Below are 20,347 nucleotides of genomic sequence, written 5' to 3' on the forward strand. Positions count from 1 at the left end.
CAACACAACTCACTCAGCTCGAAGTATGCTATGGAGCTCACTCACAAAAACAGAGAATGTTCTCCACTTGTGAGAAACTTCTTTGGCTTTATTCATACGAAATCGGAGAATATACTTTGCTTTGAGCAACTTCCCCCACCCTTCAACCCACACTGAGAACATACTCGGGTGAAGTATATTCTCAGACTCGCTTTATTCATGCCGACCAGAGAACTTTCTCTGAACATCTGAGTATGAAGTATATTCTCTGTTTTATTCATACGACTCATTGTGTTTGTTTATGGCGTCAAGGATGAGAACTAATTTCTTGTGTTGAAAACATCGAACTCGATTACTGTGCAGCACCGAATTATAGGAGAATGAAACAAATATATGAGGCCATTCTGCAGAAAAAAAATCGTAGAGCAAAACGGTATGAAGTTTTCTTTAGAAAATAAATTCACTGGAGTAGTCGTAAGTTTCATCTTGTGAACAGACAATTCTAGAGATTGTCACCCGCCAGTAACAGCCCGAAGGTAATTTTAGGTTGAAAGGCGTCAATTTGGATGTGAGTTGACGAAGCCAACAACTGTGAATACGAACTCTAGTTGTGGTGACATAACCGATATGCAGCGTATCCCTAGGCCTTTGCTAAGTTGAAACGTAACCGTTTCGTTGTAAGTTGCGAAGCGATATCGGAGCCTTTAGTTAGCCTGAAATTTGCCATACCGAAGCAACCGAAAAACTGTAATTCTATTAATCTGTGTGTACCATTTTTAATGCACCCGTGTTTTGATTGAAAAGCCAGGGTTCCTTCAAACTTTTGCTGTTGCGTATAAACTGGTGTAACCGCTGTGATGTGTTATTAGCCGCTTCTGCAGATTAAAGCCGCGTCTCCAGAGGCAAAGAAAACTTGAAACTTCCCGCTGTGAAACAGAAATTTAAAAGACGTTTAAAGGCCCAAATAAACGAGCTGGCGTATGCAATCGGTCGCTCTATGTGATCATTCCCCACGCGACTGATGTAGCAATTGATTTCAACCAGGATATTTCGATCTCCACTGTCTCGTTAAGTTCTCTCAGAAATAAAGGTAAAAGTTCTGTGTGGCAACAGTGTCAGTGGGTCTCCATATATAGACTAATATTTACCTAAAAATAAAAACAAATTTTAAATGTATCAAAATTGTTTCGGAATGCTTTTCTGTCGAAGAGTAGACTATGTTACATATACAGCCTTTGTCCGTATTTCACAAATACATCTAAAAAGTTTTCTTTTCCTTTCTCACTTATTAGTCAGCAACTGCAAATAATTACAAAAGGGCTTCACAATTTCCGTGTGTTTATAAAACAATTTTTTACGAGGGAGAACTAGTTTATGTAATAACATGAGACTTATTTGTAGCTGAAGACTCCTAAACGTACGACTTAATGTCGGCGTAATTTATGTCTTTCTCAATAGGAGAACGTTACTAGAAAGTTTCTCTGAATAAGAGTCTTTTAGAGCTGTATTCCTTTTTATATAAGCGTTATTTGCATCTTCACCTTCACTTTTCAGAGTGATCTGTGCTCCCTAATTAACTACAAATTCCAACGTAGTCCTTCCTCCATGTGGGCATAGTTAAAAGAAACAAAATTGCTGTAGACAAAATATAACTTGGCGTTTTTGTAGGAGCAGACAATCTGTGGATGTAGAATGACTTTCGGACGTTACGGATTGTTTCCAATTGTCGCCAGCCTTAGCTGTTAACAATACAATGTGCTGTAGCAATATTGCGTTGTAATAGGCATTGTGAATGCAGTGTTGACTCCAGTGTGCTACTTCTCCTGTGAGGAGGACCCCCTCACAAGCAACTATTGATGGTTCCAATTTAATGACAAGTCAAATGAGCCCTGATTTAAGTTTTGGACACTATGAAATTTGTATATGTTTTTCCTCATGTTACTTTCCTCTTTGAAAGCTATTCAAATTCCAGTCTCTTATTATCATTGCTGTCTTTGCATGGATACATTTACAACATTGCATGTACAGTTTATTGCTGTGTAATGTTGGCTGTAAAACATTTTATATATTGAATAGAGTACAATCATTGCAACAACCTTGGCTGTTATTGTGATGTAAATATTCAAGCTGCAAGCTTGCCATCTCAGTTTCATTGCTTTGTGGAAGTCAGTGTTTAAATCGTTATGTTTCTTGTAATTGCTGTAGACCATATAATACAGTCAAAAGGACTATAAAAGGTCTTTCAGATTGAACCGTTTATTTTGTAAATAATGGAGTTGTGTAACTATATTTTCAGCCACTGAAATGATTAGGCCTACTGATGAAACATTTGAACAGCAAAGGATGCCATGCAGCAGAAGTGAAGATTGGATTGTAAATCTGCTGTTGCAAAACAAGACTAGAAACAGAGGTGAGTGTTATATTTATTTTATTATTTATCTTTGTCATCCCAAATGTAAGAAATGTGTGGGTATACAGAGCAAATTAATAACTCAAAATATACGGAATACATAACATGCTTTATGCAGATAGGTGAGGCATTGGGATGTGGCTGTGATTTGGGAACTATTCTAGCATTTGCTGAAGTGATTTTGGAAAACTATGGAAAATCCAAATCAGGGTTGCCATATAGAGAAACTCCTCCCTTCTATATATGAGGTCAGAATCTTAACAACTGCACTACCTGATTTGGTTGGTCCCTATTATGCAGTGTTCACACAGTTCTGTTCTACATCACTGTCCGCAGCTCGCGGTCGTGCGGCAGCGTTCTCGCTTCCCGCGCCCGGGTTCGATTCCCGGCGGGGTCAGGGATTTTCTCTGCCTCGTGATGACTGGGTGTTGTGTGATGTCCTTAGGTTAGTTAGGTTTAAGTAGTTCTAAGTTCTAGGGGACTGATGACCATAGATGTTAAGTCCCATAGTGCTCAGAGCCATTTGAACCATTCTACATCACTAAGCTCACGTGCTGGTAAATAATGGGTTTGAAGATGGTGCACTGTGTTAACTCCAGTATGAGCAGAAAACTGACTTCATGCACACAAACATTCAGCTGTGCTCCTCAGTCTACCTTCTCCTGATGAATGAGATGTTGAACTCAGGAGAATCATGAGACCATAGTATCATGCACTTCAGACTTTTACATATGAGTTCCTTGTGAAAGCAATAAGTCTTAATAATGTATTGAAGTGCAACAGTGTGTTGTAGTTATCCTTTTAATTACTAGGCCTACTCACTACTCTGAGTCCACTTAGTACCCTTTAAGTGTGTAGTATGCACTACTCGTGAAGAATTTTATAGTTGCCTTTCTTAGATAGATGTATTTTAGTAATCTTTCCAGGCCAAGAGGAATATTCAGTATAAATTGTCAGCTTTGGCAAGTGAAGCTACCGTGACATCACCTTTTGGTGCAAATTTTACACAGTTTGGCTGTTAGTTGGCAAAGCTACGAAATGTGAAAGTAACAAAAACTTGGCTGTGGTGACAGACAGTTCTGTGGCTTTGCACAAGGTCTGGCTGAGGTTGCAGCATGACAGTTTGGTTGTAAGATGGCAAATCCAGTGGATGTGAAGGCAAAAGAGCCTTGTTGTGGTGATACTGATCTGTAGCTTAGCCCATCTGACAAAAATAGCCACTGATACATTATGATGTTTACAAAATTTGTCGCTTGCTTTACATGTCACTGGTGAAAACTGACAACTTGTACTGAATATTCCTCTTTATCTGTATTTTTTGTTTTTGTGGGCAGTGTATTGTATACACATATATAAAAAAAGTTTTGCATCACCTCTGTTTCGAGAGTTCCGGAACCTCTACAGAAAACTGGAAAAAAGATCAACATAAACATAATTTCCGCCGTTTTTATTGCTCATGAAAATGACACATTGCATGTTGTACCAACATGCAGTGAGACCTTCAGAGGTGGTAGTCCAGATTGCTGTACACACCGGTACCTCTAATACCCAGTAGCATGTCCTCTTGCATTGATGCATGCATGCTTGTAGCTGTCGTGGCATACTATCCACAAGTTTATCAAGGCACTGTTGGCCCAGATTGTCCCACTCCTCAACAGCGATTCGGTGTAGATCCCTCAGACTGGCTGGTGGGTCACATTGTCCATAAACAGCCCTTTTCAGTCTATTCCAGGCATGTTCGAAAGGGTTCATGTCAGGAGAACTTGCTGGCCACTCTAGTCGAGCAGTGTTGTTATCCTGAAGGAAGTTATCCACAAGATGTGCACAATGGGGGCACGAATTGTCCATGAAGATGAATGCCTCGCCAATATGCTGCTGATATGGTTGCACTATCGGTTGGAGGATGGCATTCACATATCATACAGCCGTTATGGCGCCTTCCATGACCACCAGAGGCGTACATTGGCCCCACATGAATGCCACCCCAAAACAGCAGGGAACCTCCACCTTGCTACACTCGCTGAACAGTGTGTCTAAGGCACCTGACTAAGTTGCCTCCAGACAGGTCTCCGACGATTTTCTGGTTGAAGGCATATACAGCACTCATTGATGAAGAGAACGTGATGTCAATCCTGAGTGGTCCATTCAGCATGTTGCTGGGCCCATCTGTACCGTGCTGCATGGTGTCGTGGTTGCAAAGATCGACCTCACCGTGGACGTTAGGAGTGTAGTTGCGCACCATGCAGGATATTGCGCACAGTTTGAGTCATAACATGACATCCTGTGGCTGCACGAAAAGCTTTACTCAACAGGGTGGCGTTGCTGTCAGGGTTCCTCTGAGCCATAATCCGTAGATAGCGGTCATCCACTGCAGTAGTAGCCCTTGGGTGGCATGAGCGATGCATGTCATTGACAGTTCCTGTCTCTCTGTATCTCCTCCATGACCTAACAACATCGGTTTGGTTCACAAAGTAACAATGCGGACACGATTGAACTGCCCTATTCACTGTCTAGGCCTGTTTGAACTAAAGACAACACGACCCGTGTACGTCCTTCCTGGTGGAATGACTGAAACTGATCAGCTGTCGGACCCTCTCTGTCTAATAGGCACTGCTCATGCATGGTTGTTTACATCTTTGGGTGGGTTTAGTGACATCTTTGAACAGTCAAAGGGACTGTGACTGTGATACAGTGTCCACAGTCAACGTCTATCTTCCCGAGTTCTGGGAACTGGGGTGATGCCAAACTTTTTTTGACGTGTGTCGTTTTAGTCCCTGATAGAAAATGCTAGTTTTGAGTTTGTTGTTTTGTTTTTTCTTGGTATGTGTTAAGTCCAAACTGGCTCTTGTTCTGTGATTATGTATAGAACTCTCAGTGATTTACTTTATTATGTTTTCCCTGAAAAGTGCACCACTGATTGGTACATAATCTCATATGGTTCAGTTTACAATGAGGTCGACTACTAATGATAATGTTGCATTCCACCCTGGATTTTCCATTATTATTCTTACAGCTCTTTCCAGCAGTTTAAAAAGTGTTGTCATGTTTTGTGCCTTCAATCTCCAGAAAAGAATCTCTTAGCTAAGAATTGTATGTACCTAGTCATACTTTGCCACCACATGACAATGGCTGGGACAAACTAATGAAAAAATCCTAAGAACATAACGGGTTGATGACATTCTTTTTGCCAGGATCTTTGTGTGTTCATTGCATGTTACATGTTCATTGACAATCAGTGTTCATCCCTAAAAATTTTGTGTTTGTTATACAATTTATCAGCTATACTTAATGAGACAGAATTGTTTTCCCTTTGTATACTGAATTGCATATCATTCGTTTTCTTTATGTTCAATGTTAATTTAATGTGTACTGCCCATTCAAAAAAATCCTTGAGGCTTTTGTTTGTATTTCATCCAAGGATCGTCTCGCAGTGATATTGCAGTTGTTAAAGTAATACAGTAAGAATCAGTAGCTCAAAGTGTAGACATACAAGCATGCTATACAAGGTCTTCCAAAACAGTTCGTTCCAGTTAATACAGGAAGTAGAGAGCATCAAAACAGATATTTAGTTGTGTTTCATATGGTCCCTGATGGATGGCAGCTTCTGATAATAGGGGTGATTTACACAGATGTTAGCGTAGAATGCTAATTGCGGCAGTGGTAACTGCAGGAACTGCTCTGATGTGCAACCATTGGACCATCCATATACATGCAGTACATTTTGGGGCTGTTGGTTGTCCTACCTGTTCAAAAATTTCTGGCATGTGCACAGTGGTACCACCAGTGACAGCAATTCTAGCTACAAGGCCTCCTTCTGTTTCCACAACAGTTCCATATATGAGCTGCTTTATATGCCCCCAGAGGAAGAAATCCAGACACACATGGCCACCTAGGCAGATCCATTGAATCCTGAAGATGGCTCTCAGACGATTCCTCACACCAATTCTGAAATGCTTGAATTACATGCGTTGTGTATTAATCAGAGGTGCATTCCCCAGCATTTCTGGCAATACATCTTCCATAAAGATGCGATCTCCATCTGTTGAGGTGGAATGTAAGAATATACGGTCTAATCAACCCATCGCCGAGAATACTCACCCACACATTAACACTGAATTGTGTTGATGAGCATGAGCTGAATACATGGATTCATATGCATGCAAATATGTGAATTGTGAATATAGAAATGTCCTTGACGAGTAAATAAAGCCTCACCAGTGTGAAGGATCTTGGCCAGGAATAAGGGGTGCAAGGCAGTCTGTTGTAAAAATCCTTGTGCGGACTGTGCGCATTGTGGAAGATGGAAAGGATGAAGCTGCTGGTCATATAACACATTCCTCACAAGGCTATGACTGATGCCAAGGGTGTGTGAAGTACATCATGCACTAGTAGATGGAGTGTCTTCAACATGTCACAGAATCCCGTCTTCCATTTAAGGAGTGCGCACTGCTCGATTCCGACATGAATACTTGCATGGAAAGTGCCTGTTTCATGTAGCAGGTGATGCAAATGTCTGAATGTTTGGTGTTGTGGAACTCTTCAGTTGGGAGAGTGCTGTCATTGCTGCTCATCCTTTTTCATTCACAGACTTCTATATACCAGAAGCATGTCAGCCATTTCAGCATACATAAACTCTTCAAGTTCTCTGCTCTTGTTACAAGGCAGTAATGATTGTGACTGAATTGGTATGTTTACAAGGAAGTCGCCATTGTTGTCACATGGTCGTGATGCTTGTGAATGAATCTGTGTGTTTCTAATCACACCGCAGAGCCAACAATCCATACACAGAGCAGTTTTGAATGTCGGTACATCCCCAGTCAGTGATACCAACGCAACAGCTTATGTCGGCACCAGTTACAAAATGTTCCCTAACAGTACAAGTTGACTTCATAGACTATATATTCCTTATCGAAATGTATTTGTTTTGATGTTCTCTACCTCCTTATTAATTTAAACAAATAGTTTCAAAACATCCTGTATAATGATAGGCCAATTGGTCGGCCTTGGCCTTGATGATGGGAACATTCCAGAATATGCCTGAAGTGATCTGGGAAAACCACAAAAACTCAAATCAGGATGGTCAGACAGAGTGAACCCTATCCTCTCGAATATGGATTAGTGCGTTAAAAGCAGCATCACCTCACTCGGGTGGTCCCTATTATACAGTGTTCCTTAATTTGCACACAAGAATCTTCTGATGGCAAATAACATAAAAACCATACACTATCCAGTCACAGTAATGTACCATCTGTGATAAACCTGAATAACCAACGTTTGTGGTGACAACTTCCTTGAGGGCATCATTTGCTTTCTTCAGTAGGAGATGTGTTGTTTTATTAATGACAATGATATTGCTGTCATCAGTGAAGAGAACAATTTCTCCATGTCTTACACTATCTGGAAAGTCATTGATATGTATTAAGAATAGAACTGGATCCAGTATACTATCCTGAGGTACACCAAAGTTTGTGTGTTTCTTGGCCGACAATTGTTTTACTAAAAATTTATCGTCATTGGATGTATAGATTATCCTGGCCTTTTGCCCCTTCTTTTCCAGGAAAGACTGGAACAACTTGTTCGCTATTCCTCTTACACATAGTGCATCTGTACCTACACCGATGAAATGTTGCACTTTACAGTTCACAATATGTCAAGTTAGGTTGCCTATACTACAGTAATTATGTTGCAGCAGCAGCTTCTATACACATAACAGCAGATACAATTTTCCATTCCATCTTGTAAATGTAAGCTATTGAGCAATAACAGTGTATATAAGAATTAGTTTTTCAGTTCCTATCATAGTTCCACGAAACAAATAACCAGATAATAATACATAGCTATAAGCATAACAAAGTGCATGCTTTCTATAACAGAGCAAAGAAATACAGAAAATAAGCATTTGTTGATGACAGATGTTCGAAAGCAGTATGGTACATACTTTACAAAATAAATAATAACCAAGATTGCAGCTTTTCGCTCTACATTTTGTAATGACAATGATGCAATAAATAACTAATATTTGTAGCTTTTCATTCATCAATTTGTGGTGACAGTGGTGAAATTCTATCTAGCTCCCCATCACTACTGTTATTGGAATCAGCAGGAAAACTGTATTCGTCATCATCATTACCAAGACAAATCATTAGCTGTTCATAGCCACTGATGATACCATTCATTCTCTGTGCTGCTTTAATTAGATTTTTGATGCGCTCGACACTTTTCCTCCATGAGGCTGCATCCACTGTTGCAAGTATATCACTCAACAGCCTATCCACCTCTGTTATTGTAAAGGACTGAATGATACGGGGCATGGTTGGTTACAGTTGTTCTAGGGCCTGGAAATAGTTTTAAAAGATTCGTGAACCACTCGACAGATCATGTGATCTATGTCTTCATGGTAATCACCCGTCTTGTTGATCCCAAAAACTAAAATTGCAACGGAGACAAAACCACTGGAAGGGCCTGAATGGAACAAAATTAATCTAGCTCCTCTTCCCATTGCCTGATGACTGCTACCTTCTAGCATTTTCTGACAGCTTCCCTGCTATTAACCCACATTTCATCTATGCATATTATTGAATTAATGTCTTTGACCCCAATTTTGTGCAAGACAAGGCTTCTAGCCGTAACAGTATGTGCCTTTTCTAACAAGAGTTTGGGTCTGTCTGGCATTTTGCAACAGAATTCCATGCTCTTCAGCACAATTTGTAGTGATGTTTTCTCACCCCTGAAAATTCCGCTTTCCTTTAATGATACTGGTAACTTTGCAATGATAGGTTTCTCTTTCTTGCTGTAGTAACCATAAACAAACCTGCAAATTGCATCATTCTGGAAAGCATGTAGGTCAGTGACAAGGTGAGGCTGCTTTTTCTTCTTTCCAGGGATTGATAAAACTATTATTTCTTCCAGAAATTTTAGTCATTATGGTTCACATTAAAAGCAGTAGAAACTCTTGACGTGGTAGATGGATATTATCTTGCTGAAATGTAAGTCCAGGCTGGCTTGCCATGAGGGGCAACAAAACGGCATAGAATATCGTTGATGTACCACTGTGCTGTAATGGTGACACAACTGCAGGTATCCTGCTATGAAAAGAAGGCCATATGGTAGGTGACAGCTGGGGTGGTATCCCACCACTGTCTGGTGTGCCTCAAGACACTTGTTCAGTGTGGAATCTCATTGACTGCAGTAGAATTGTCTTCAGTGACGAGTCCCACTTTGACCTGAGCCCCGATGATCAATGAAGGTACATCTCGAGATGCCCTGGACAGCAGTGGGATATCAACCTGAATGTCACCCACCATATGGCTCAACAGCTAGGAGTGATGGTCTGGGGTGCCATTTCATGTCACAGGAGTACAGCTTTGTCAACATACCACTGTTCTGTACGGGAATCGTGGCTGACAACCAAAGGGATCCTGCTATGAAAAGAAATGGCACCCCAGATCATCACTCATTATCTAGAGCGTCTCCAGACACATCTTTACTGGTCATCAGTGTTCAGTTCGAAGGAGGACTTTTCACTGAAAACAATTCTACTCCAGGCAATGAGATTCCAGGCTGAAGACACGTCTTCATGTGCACTGGATAGTGGTGGGATACCAACCTCACTAACCCACCAGTGGCCTGACAGTCAGGGCGTGGTGTGGGGTGCAATTTCTTTTCTTAGCAGGACCGCTTGGGTTGTCGTCTGTGGCATCCTTACAGCACAACAGTACATCAACGATATTCCACACTCCGTTTAGTTTTTCCCTTCATGTCAAGCCAGCCATTTTGGGCTTACGTTTCAGCACGATACTGCTTACTCGCACATGGCAAGAGTTTCTGCTGCTTGTCTTCATGCTTGCCATCCTACCTTCGCCAGCAAGGCTGCCGGATCTCTCCCAACTGAGAACATGTGGAGTATTTTGGGCAGGCCCCTTCAACCAACTCAGGATTTAGTTGATCTAACAGGCCAATTGTACAGAATTTGGCACTATATCCCTCAGGAGGATATCCAGTAACTCTTATCACTCAATGCCAAGCCGAGTAACTGCTTGCATAAGTGCCAGAGGTGGACCAACGTGTTACTGATTTGCTTAATTTGTGAAACTCTTTCTCCTGAATAAATCATCCAGTGTTTCTGGAGTTGTAAATATTTGTTTGTCTGAATATGTACATTACATCAACCAATTTCTGTCCCATTTGGATTATTCCTTTGTGGTGCATCATTTTTTCCCCTCTTTACAAATGTTTGATGCCCTTCCCCTTATCTTAGTTCTCCAATAGCAACAAAAATATCCATGTGATGATGACACTATATGCTGCATTTATCCCTATACCACTGCTCCGTAATGCGTGCTGCCACGCTATTCAAAAACTGTAATTCAGCCTAATTCAGCCTCCAGCTGGCATAATTTATTTTTAACGGACTGCACATTGTGATGATTAATAGACAATTCTGACAAAATTTTGTGGAGTTTGAGCACTCTGATGTGGAACAATTTATCTTATGGACATGGGCTGAAGAAATCTGTAAACTGGTTGAGATAATTGGGAAGGGGGGAGGGGTTGGAGCCTGTCGTATGGTTTATCCTGAAAAAGGGAGGTGCACGCCTTGCCTAATGTAGCACTATTTCCCGATAGTCCCCAACAGTAGCAGTGCAATCTGTGCCACGTCAGCAGTCTTCAACACCATCTTCAGCTCCGCATTGATGCCCGTAGCACTACCTGATCCTCCTTTGTAAAATCCTTACATAAAGGCCCTAAACCCTCAGTCAACTGATCTAGCCCAATATGTGGTTTGAAAATGCTGGTGACCAAATCCCTCTCCTGTAATTGAGGACCTACACCTTCACCATGACTGCTATCTAGTAGCGATACTCTCTTCTTTCTAACATTTGTGCTCTTCCTATCCTTCATATTCACAGAGTCTGCTGCACATTCCCTCCTACTACTACTACTACTACACCATATGGAGGCTCCTTTCCTCTCAACTCTGGCAGGCTGGAAGTTGTTGCTAGCACACGCTACAAAATTGTGAAATCTCATCCTCCTCATGCTAGCCTTCTTACCAACTGCCAGTTCCCAACAACCCCCCCAACACTACCTTCCTCCATCTTCACTAGCTCTCTGCTAACTTAATCTTCATGTGCATAAATGGCAAAAAGTTGCCTGGTGGCAATTCCTCTGGGAAACCTGGAATTCTCAGGGATTCCATTTTACCTGGAAAGATCAGAGGACTCTCAGGGTACTTCAGGAATTTCATAAAATCTTGGTGAATTCTGTGTTTTTAACCTAGCTTTGGAATTGAGTTTTATAAATGAAAAACTTTAGAATACTTATTATTTCAAAGTGTGTTAATTATGTGAATGTTACTCAATATAAATCAATGATGTTTATAAAGTGCCGTCAAACTACTGCTCTTGTATAGTATGTTTCAACTGAGAGGGAAGAAAAAATGTTTTTGTGAGGTGCAGTGATAAAACTTGGCAAAAATGTTTCTGCAAAGTTTAGAATGTGTATCGTAGTTAAACACAAAAAGAACAATGTTCAGTATACCACATTTTACAACTCATTACCAGCATAAAAAAAAAAAAAAAATCCTCTACCAGTTTTATACGTATCTTGTGTAATCTGGGGTGGTGCTTCTTGATGCTTCCGTTGGTTCATTTTGATGACACTGCATCATCACAAGGTAATCAAGTAATAGTTAGAATAAGTTTTAGTACTTCTTGTTTACAAAAGATATTTTGCACGCTAGATATTCGGCAGCAAATGTACATCGTAGAACTTACAGTCTGAATTCTCAGGGAATTGCATTTTACAAAAATAGAAAATCAGTCTATGACTGAAGTATGGCGGCATACAAATCACATCTATTTATATAGTTTTAAACAATTACATATTGAAATTTGCATGTATACAATTCTAGTTTTTATATATATCTTCCCAAATTACATAGAAATTTGCATAGAATATAAGTGAGTAATTCATACAAAGACAGTAAAGAATCTGTTACTATTAAGACAATAAATTACATGTTTTATCATTGCAACAATATATTTCATTTGCATATAGTATTTAACTGACTTAAAGGAAAATCATGCTATCATTTTCAAGTGAACAGAGTGATTAGTTTTATTGAATCAAAGTTATAGATGCAACTAAGTAATTTTTGTATGAGTAAAATTCTACTTTTCTGTATGGTCGTAATTACAATTTTATCAACTAACACCAATTAAAACATTAGTACGCTTGATTCTGTCATATTGATTGTGTCATATTTTTATTTGGGATTCAAACAATAAAAATATCTGACCCTCTATGACTTGGAAATATCCAAACTTTATTAGTTAATTACTCCATAATTACAACAGCAAAATACTTCCTACTATGTACCTGAAATTTGTATTGTGTGCCAATTAAGGTGGTACATTAGCTTTCAATCCAACATGTTTCCTTCATTCTAGTGACGCCCAATGTAAACCATGTCAAAACAACAGTTTAAATTAGGGTCAATTAGTAATATTATATATACCATATGTCCTCTTCGGGAGAGTTGAAATGAGATTGGAATGGGATATAGGGTCCCAAGAGAGTGTGGTAGTACAGTGCTCACCCTCACCATTAATGTATCAGGAACTTCTTATGATAGCATCTGGCTCCCCATGTCTAGCTGGGACTGACAATAAATTTTTTTTTTTTTTCAAGTGAGAGTAGCCACCCTGTATTCTTGTTGCGTATTTTTCAGTTCCAGGAGAGGACCTCAGTGACTTCCCCCCAGAGCCTCCCCACTACTTTTCCCCCCAGTTTGCTACTATCATGAGCAATTCCTGTTTCAGTATCTTAGAAGATTGATCTCCTTCATTTTGTTCTGCTTCATCTTCCAAATCCAGTCTGCTGTTATCTGCCTGAGTACTGTATGACTTCCACATAATCCATTCAAACTTTTTCTTCCTTTTCTACACATACTGTTTTCTTCCCATATTTATCTAATATGCCTTGTTTGCTTATTTTCCTTACTTCTCTTCTTTTTAAGGATTTTGCTGTTCTGGACTTTTAATTTGCTTTTCCAGTTCCTCTCTTTCCCCTTAGTGTTTCGTCATCCAGTCCTATCCAGCCTGGTCAGTTAACTTTCTTATTTCATTGTTCAGTTTTCTGAAATGTGTCGTGCTTTTTTCTGAATTGCGCTTTTTCTGTTTTCTGTGCTCATCCATTTTGTCCTTTTTTCCAAATTGTGGTTTTTCTGTTTTCTGTGTGCATGGATTTTATTCAGTGTAATTCCTGTTATCCACACTTCATTTTGATTTCTAATGATATTCCACTCATTAGTGACTTCTGTTACATGTCCAATTTATTTTCAACATAGTGATTGCACTCTTTAACAGTCTAATTCCTCAGTTTCCCAACATCCCATATCTTTAAATATCTGCTATGAGTAAACTACGGTCTGTATCAGCATCTGCACATGCTGCATTTGAAACTGTGATTGATTATGACAGAGTCTATTTGATATCTAACAATATCACCAGGAGCTTTCTATGTAAATACTCTTATTTTATGGTGCTTAAACAGAGTATTAGCCATCCAGAAATCAAATCATTCACAGAAGACTATCAGTTTTTCTCTCCTTTAATTGGCCTTTTCTGGTCCATAGTCTGCAAATACATTGCTTCTTCTTCCCATTCCACTGTACCACTGACCATTACATTTATTACTTGTCCTTTCCCATTTTCTTCATAAACTTCCTCAATTTGCCCATATATTTTGTCCACTTTATCTTTGTTTACATCTGATGTTGGCATGTAAACTTGAATATTCAATGTATCCACAGGATTATTTTTTAATTTCACCTCTAACACTTTGTCAGTAATTGGAATAACTGTCACTATGTCCTTCCAGATGATTCCTTTATATAACTCCAACTTCATTTTCCTTCCTTTTTGATCTGTTGTAAATGTCCTTGTACCCTCCAGATTCAAATTCTTCTTCTCCTTCCTGTCGAACATTGCTTAACCTAAAAAGGCTGATATTATTTCTCTCTTTGTGTTTTCCAGTTTTCCATTCTTATTCATTGTCTTCACATCCTATGCAACAATCCTCAGTAGATGGGTTTCCCTTATCCTCATCGTATCATTATTTAATTCAGTGCATGGTTCTCCTGAGGAAGTGCCCACCTGGAGGTCAGATTGCAGGCCTTTCCAAGAAAATTTCTTCTCAGGAACAACCATACTCGAGAGCACAGTCGAGAGAGACGGGGGATACCAAGGTGTGTCTTATTATGCTGTTTTTCTGTTGCTTTCAGTATCCTCTGCTGTTGGCCAGGCTCATCCACCTTTGGGACTGGTTTTCCACTCTGAGGGCAAGAGAGTACCCTGCTTTCTATTCACTCATTCACCCTCTAAGAAGGCTGTTTGCACTTGACAGAAGGAGTCTCCTTATCCCAGGAAACGTGGTTTCTGTGGCATTAGCCACTTGTGATATAAGCCGTGGCCCTTCTCTACCATGCCAAGGTGACATCAGGATTTTCCTTTCACTGGGTATAGTACCAAATGGTTTTTCCTAGACTCTTCAGTGCTTCAAGATAATAACTCTTGCATAATTACAAACTCTGGGGATATTGTATACTCTGTGATCTATGCCTAGCTTTTTTCCTTGTTTTTCATATTGCTCTGTGCCTTGCTAAAAGTGTGTTTCAGTGAAGTGTAATGGTCAATGAGACAAATCATTAGTATTAACAGGCGAGCAGACAACAATGTTGCTGGGTGTGGCTTAGAGCAAACCACACCCGGTCACTACTATTCGTGTTTTCTATGAGCAGAAACAAAAGATTCGACAACATACAGGCTGTATTCGTATGTGTGAATTTATTTACAGTTAATGTTTGCAGTAAATAAGATAGAAAAGAGCTGTTGAGTTTATAATATTCTGAACTGTCATAAAGTTCATTGTTGTACTTAACAGAAGTTATGAAAACTGTTTTCACAAATCATTGAACATTAACAGTTTTTGTTGTTAAATATTTGCATTAATTAGTTCTACAATGAGTGACAATAATTTATCAGTAAATAAAGCCATAATCTGAAGAAATTACAGTATGACGAAAGATCATTTGCGTTCTCCCTTCTTAAATTCTTGCATGTGTTGACGTTACACGAATGGGAAAACACCACTCACATCACTGTCAGAATCTGATTTAGAATAGTCTACTTCAGCATTGTTTAAACTATCACTGCTCCTTCCCAGATTTGTAATTTAATTTTTGATGCATTCTTCCACAACCTTCCGTTTTGGCTGCCCTAATGATGATACTTGCACTGCTGTTAGCAATTTTCATCCAGGTCTCACTTGTCACTTGATTGACAGCTTCCAAAAGGAGATTTTCAACTTCAGAGATGGTGAATTTCTTGTTGTTTGCTCACTTGATTGACAGCTTCCAAAAGGAGATTTTCAACTTCAGAGATGGTGAATTTCTTGTTGTTTGCAGCAACATAGTTTTTTTATTTGTGCCCTTGGCATTGAAGTAACAATGGTATGAAGGAAGCCATGGCCTTTAGCAGTCTCATCAGTTATGTAAGTGGGAATGTGGTTTCTTTTGTGCCACAATTTTGAGCAGTACAGTCTTCTTTAGATCTTCTCCAGGAACCACTTTTCATTTTTCCAGCCACAGAATAATATTATCTTTTTTGTTGCCGAAGTTCGTATGTTGTTGTGAACAGCAGAATAATGTAGGACTTTATCCATAATGGTCACTGATGGACTTCACAGATTTGTTTTCTCTGTTTCACTTCATGTGTTAAGCTGGCACTATTCGTCACACTAGACTTTGTTTAAAATGTACCAAAAGTGAATAAACACTAAAAACAACAAAAATAAATTAAGCTATGAATCAAACTTCTATTTAGGCAAACATCGAAACAACAGCATACTAGTGACATTAGTCACTAGTATGTTTTCAGACATAGGCACACATCTGGTTTGCAGAGTGGCAGTGTGGCTTGTGCTGCCTGCTCAAGAGCAGTCTTATCAGTGGTTAGCTTCCTGTGGTTTTTAGGCAATGGAACGGCACTAGAAATGTGTCAGTACCAAAGACTCATCTCCCAGACTGTAATATTCACAGTTGCTGCATTAGCAGGGCTTACGTCAAGCTGATTTATAATTCAAATTAATAAGTGGTATGAGACACTGGTTGGCAAGAATAAGGTGGAGTCTCCTTTGTACTAACACTGCAGACAATGTGATGACTTTGAGACAAATACTGAAAAAACTTTGCAACATTAAATTTCAGCGGAACTCACTAAAAGACAGACTTCAACTGTCAACTATGAGTACTCTAGAACTTTTTGGCAAGCTATCTCCCAAGCAGTTAACTGGATATCTGCTAATGGGCATTTGTGTAGGGAACATTGGATTTTTGTGAATATTGACTTTTTATTGAAACACACCTTTAGCAAGGTACAGAGTTACATGAAAAACAAGAAAAAAAATGCTAGTTATGGATATCAGAGTAAACATGATCCTCAGCGTTTGTAATTGTACTAGAGTTATTAAATAAAACAAATGTTTGTGAACATCAACAAATCTCATATTCATTAACTTACAAAATCCTATATTATTGATTACCATCTGAAATCAATCCCCAACAATAATGTAGGCAAAATATCTGCTATTGATATATTGCTTTCACCAGTAGTGATTGTTTATGTACAAAAAAAAAGTCGTACTTAAATGTGTTTTATTCTTCGATGAAACTCCAGATTCTGAGCAAGTTGATTAGCAGCTTCATTGTTAACTCTTCAATTAAGCACTGTGATTACCTGATTAAGGTTATTAAGGAAATGTTTAATCCAGATGATTTCTGAAGCTGTAGCGTTAGCTGCAATAACATCAGATTCTGTTGGTCAACATGGCAACCGAGGTTTGTTACCAGGCAGTTCAGTTAATAGAAGCACCACGATTATACATTGATCAATCAGTACCAAGATCACCATGATGATTAGTGTCACTATAACAATCTAGAATTCCCTGACATTTCATTTGTAGATAGTATCACATTTGGAAGTGCCATTACGATATCAAAGAATTTGTTACACTTGTATTACATAGAGATATGTTGGATTTTCTAACTTCCTAGGTACTTCTCTTACAGCATTTGTTATACCATTTCTGCTTCCACACCACAAAAATGTAGGAGCACTCGCTGCTTGTCTATAAGAGTGTGTAATGTTAGGTGACCCTACTTCTGTATCGCTGTTTTAATGATTGGAGTTGCCACAGACTTAGTCATTTGTAGTAAAGCATTCTAAAATTTTCTTTACCTAGTGCAATTGACTGTTTTGTATAGGATCGTCTTCCTTTGATCGACTTCCAGTCCCGAGTAAAATGACACTGGCTGTGAAGTGTTTTTGAACTCTTTCCTCATATCACTTATGAATTTTCTGTAAACAGTGCCGCACAGCTTCAATGTTAGTTGGTTGTTTAGTTTCATATTCATGCATTATTTGCACAATTAATTGTAATGATTTGAAATTAAATTTTTTATTAGGTTGAACAACCAGCATTTCTTTTTATTTTGTAGACCTTCAAACAGGGAATGTGTCTCATTCCTGAAGGAATATCTTCTAAAACTCGAGTCTAATTGCCTTGCTATGCTTTTATTTCTTGTTCCATGTGTGTATACAACCACCAAGACTGATGAAATGTGTATTCACAGACAGCCAGTTTGATCATAGAGAGAGAGAACATGTATAGTGTGTCTACGGGATGGTATTTAGTGCTCCTTGTAGTGCCACACACTACTGTTAGCCACTATGCTTTGGTGGTCGTTCAGAGTCATTTTGAAAGTGGGAGATTTCATGTGTGATATTGTAAGATAATCATTTACCAATTGCCTAATGTCTTTTCAAAACCATGCCTACCATTTGTCGAGTGAATAACTGCATGCACAGAAGCAATAAAACTATAAATATTTTTTATTTCAAATGGGTACTGTTCTCTTAGTACTCTTGTCTTATAAGCCAGTGCAGAACTTCTACGTGTTTAACTTTACAATAAATGTGAATTTATTGTTTTACCCTCGGTTTCCTTTGGAGCGCAGGCTGCTGATGAAGAAATGGGTTATTCTGATGGAAAAGAAAATTGGTGCCTGACAGAACACACTCTTACTTGTTCTTCACATTTTGAAGCAAAATTCATGTATGAAGTGAATGACAGAAGGCGACTGTATTATTTTCCAAGTCACCTGCAAAAGAAAGGGGAAAGAACTGTGCAGAAATGACCACATACAGACAGTGTGTCGAACAAAAGATTATAGGGAATTAAAGCCAGTCTCAGTATGTCAACAGCATTGTGAACAGCAAGCGTATCTTGTAAGCAAATATTTGTCTCCTTGTAAGTGATTATAAATGTCTGTCACATTTCAATACTGAAATATTATTATAAAGTTTACAGAATGGATCAAAGCATTAACAACCAAGACGTTCACTCGTTTAATGTATTTACAGTTATTATAGATATTGGGCTGTATTATTAATTTGTAGTTTGAAATTGAGTGTCAACGTTTGTTCTCTTTTTTTTTTTTTTTCTTCTGTGGTAATGTACATGAAACTACTTGGTTTTGAGAGAGCTTACTGTCCCTATTACAAAGCATTTATACTGATATTGAAAATAAATCTTTTTTTGTGTTAAAGTGTTATAAATTATGGAACCATCAACTCTTTCAAATTAATTTCTGTTCTACTAATTTAGATGCTTAACACCAGAAATTGCTTATTATAAACCATTTTTATGATAACAACTTTTACACCACTCTTTTAAATTTGACACATATAAATCATAAATGAATTTAATGTTTGAAGTGTGTGTTGATCATTCTTATTGTGGTGAAATGAAAATTTTCTTGCATAGTTCCATAGTTTGTGCCAATGCATTTTCATTTATGTTGTATTTAATTATGTTTAATTTTCTTTCTTTGTAGGCATTGCTTCGTCAAGTGGACATGACCATATTTATTGTGTGCCCAGTTGTTGAGAAACTGGGTTCTCTGCAAAAGATGAGGAAAGCCCTCACACTGTAGTGGAGTCACACCATCAAGTACATGTTGCTGTGAATATTTGGGTTTGCATAGTAGGCAACAACTTCATTGGCCCATATCTTCCACCTGGCCATGTGAATGGCCACCTGTACTTGAGGTTTATGCAAAGAGCTCTACCTGAGTTATTGGAGAACATATTCTTGGCCGTTCATGAGAGCACTTCAGTATGGATGTCTGCAGCCATCTCTCAGTGCTGTATTTCCTGGGTACTAGATTGGAAGGGGTGGTCCTACTCCATGGCCTGCAAGATCACCTGACCTGTATCCCCTTTATTACACTCCTGGAAATTGAAAAAAGAACACATTGACACCGGTGTGTCAGACCCACCATACTTGATCCAACCGCGGTGTTGGCCGTCGAATGGTGCTAGCTGCGCAGCATTTGTGCACCGCCGCCGTCAGTGTCAGCCAGTTTGCCGTGGCATACGGAGCTCCATCGCAGTCTTTAACACTGGTAGCATGCCGCGACAGCGTGGACGTGAACCGTATGTGCAGTTGACGGACTTTGAGCGAGGGCGTATAGTGGGCATGCAGGAGGCCGGGTGGACGTACCGCCGAATTGCTCAACACGTGGGGCGTGAGGTCTCCACAGTACATCGATGTTGTCGCCAGTGGTCGGCGGAAGGTGCACGTGCCCGTCGACCTGGGACCGGACCGCAGCGACGCACGGATGCACGCCAAGACCGTAGGATCCTACGCAGTGCCGTAGGGGACCGCACCGCCACTTCCCAGCCAATTAGGGACACTGTTGCTCCTGGGGTATTGGCGAGGACCATTCGCAACCGTCTCCATGAAGCTGGGCTACGGTCCCGCACACCGTTAGGCCGTCTTCCGCTCACGCCCCAACATCGTGCAGCCCGCCTCCAGTGGTGTCGCGACAGGCGT

General features: G+C 39.5%; 1 long non-coding RNA gene across 1 annotated transcript; it reads left to right on the forward strand.

Moving 5' to 3' along the window:
* The first annotated feature begins 273 nt into the window (after positions 1–273).
* LOC124777293 lies at positions 274–19,821 on the forward strand. The gene is made up of 3 exons (XR_007015707.1): positions 274–412; positions 2,276–2,389; positions 19,347–19,821. It is a non-coding gene; the product is annotated as an uncharacterized LOC124777293 (long non-coding RNA).
* Positions 19,822–20,347: the final 526 nt, after the last annotated feature.

Source organism: Schistocerca piceifrons, chromosome 2 (genome assembly GCF_021461385.2).
Source record: "Schistocerca piceifrons isolate TAMUIC-IGC-003096 chromosome 2, iqSchPice1.1, whole genome shotgun sequence".
In the NCBI taxonomy this organism is placed as follows: domain Eukaryota; kingdom Metazoa; phylum Arthropoda; class Insecta; order Orthoptera; family Acrididae; genus Schistocerca; species Schistocerca piceifrons.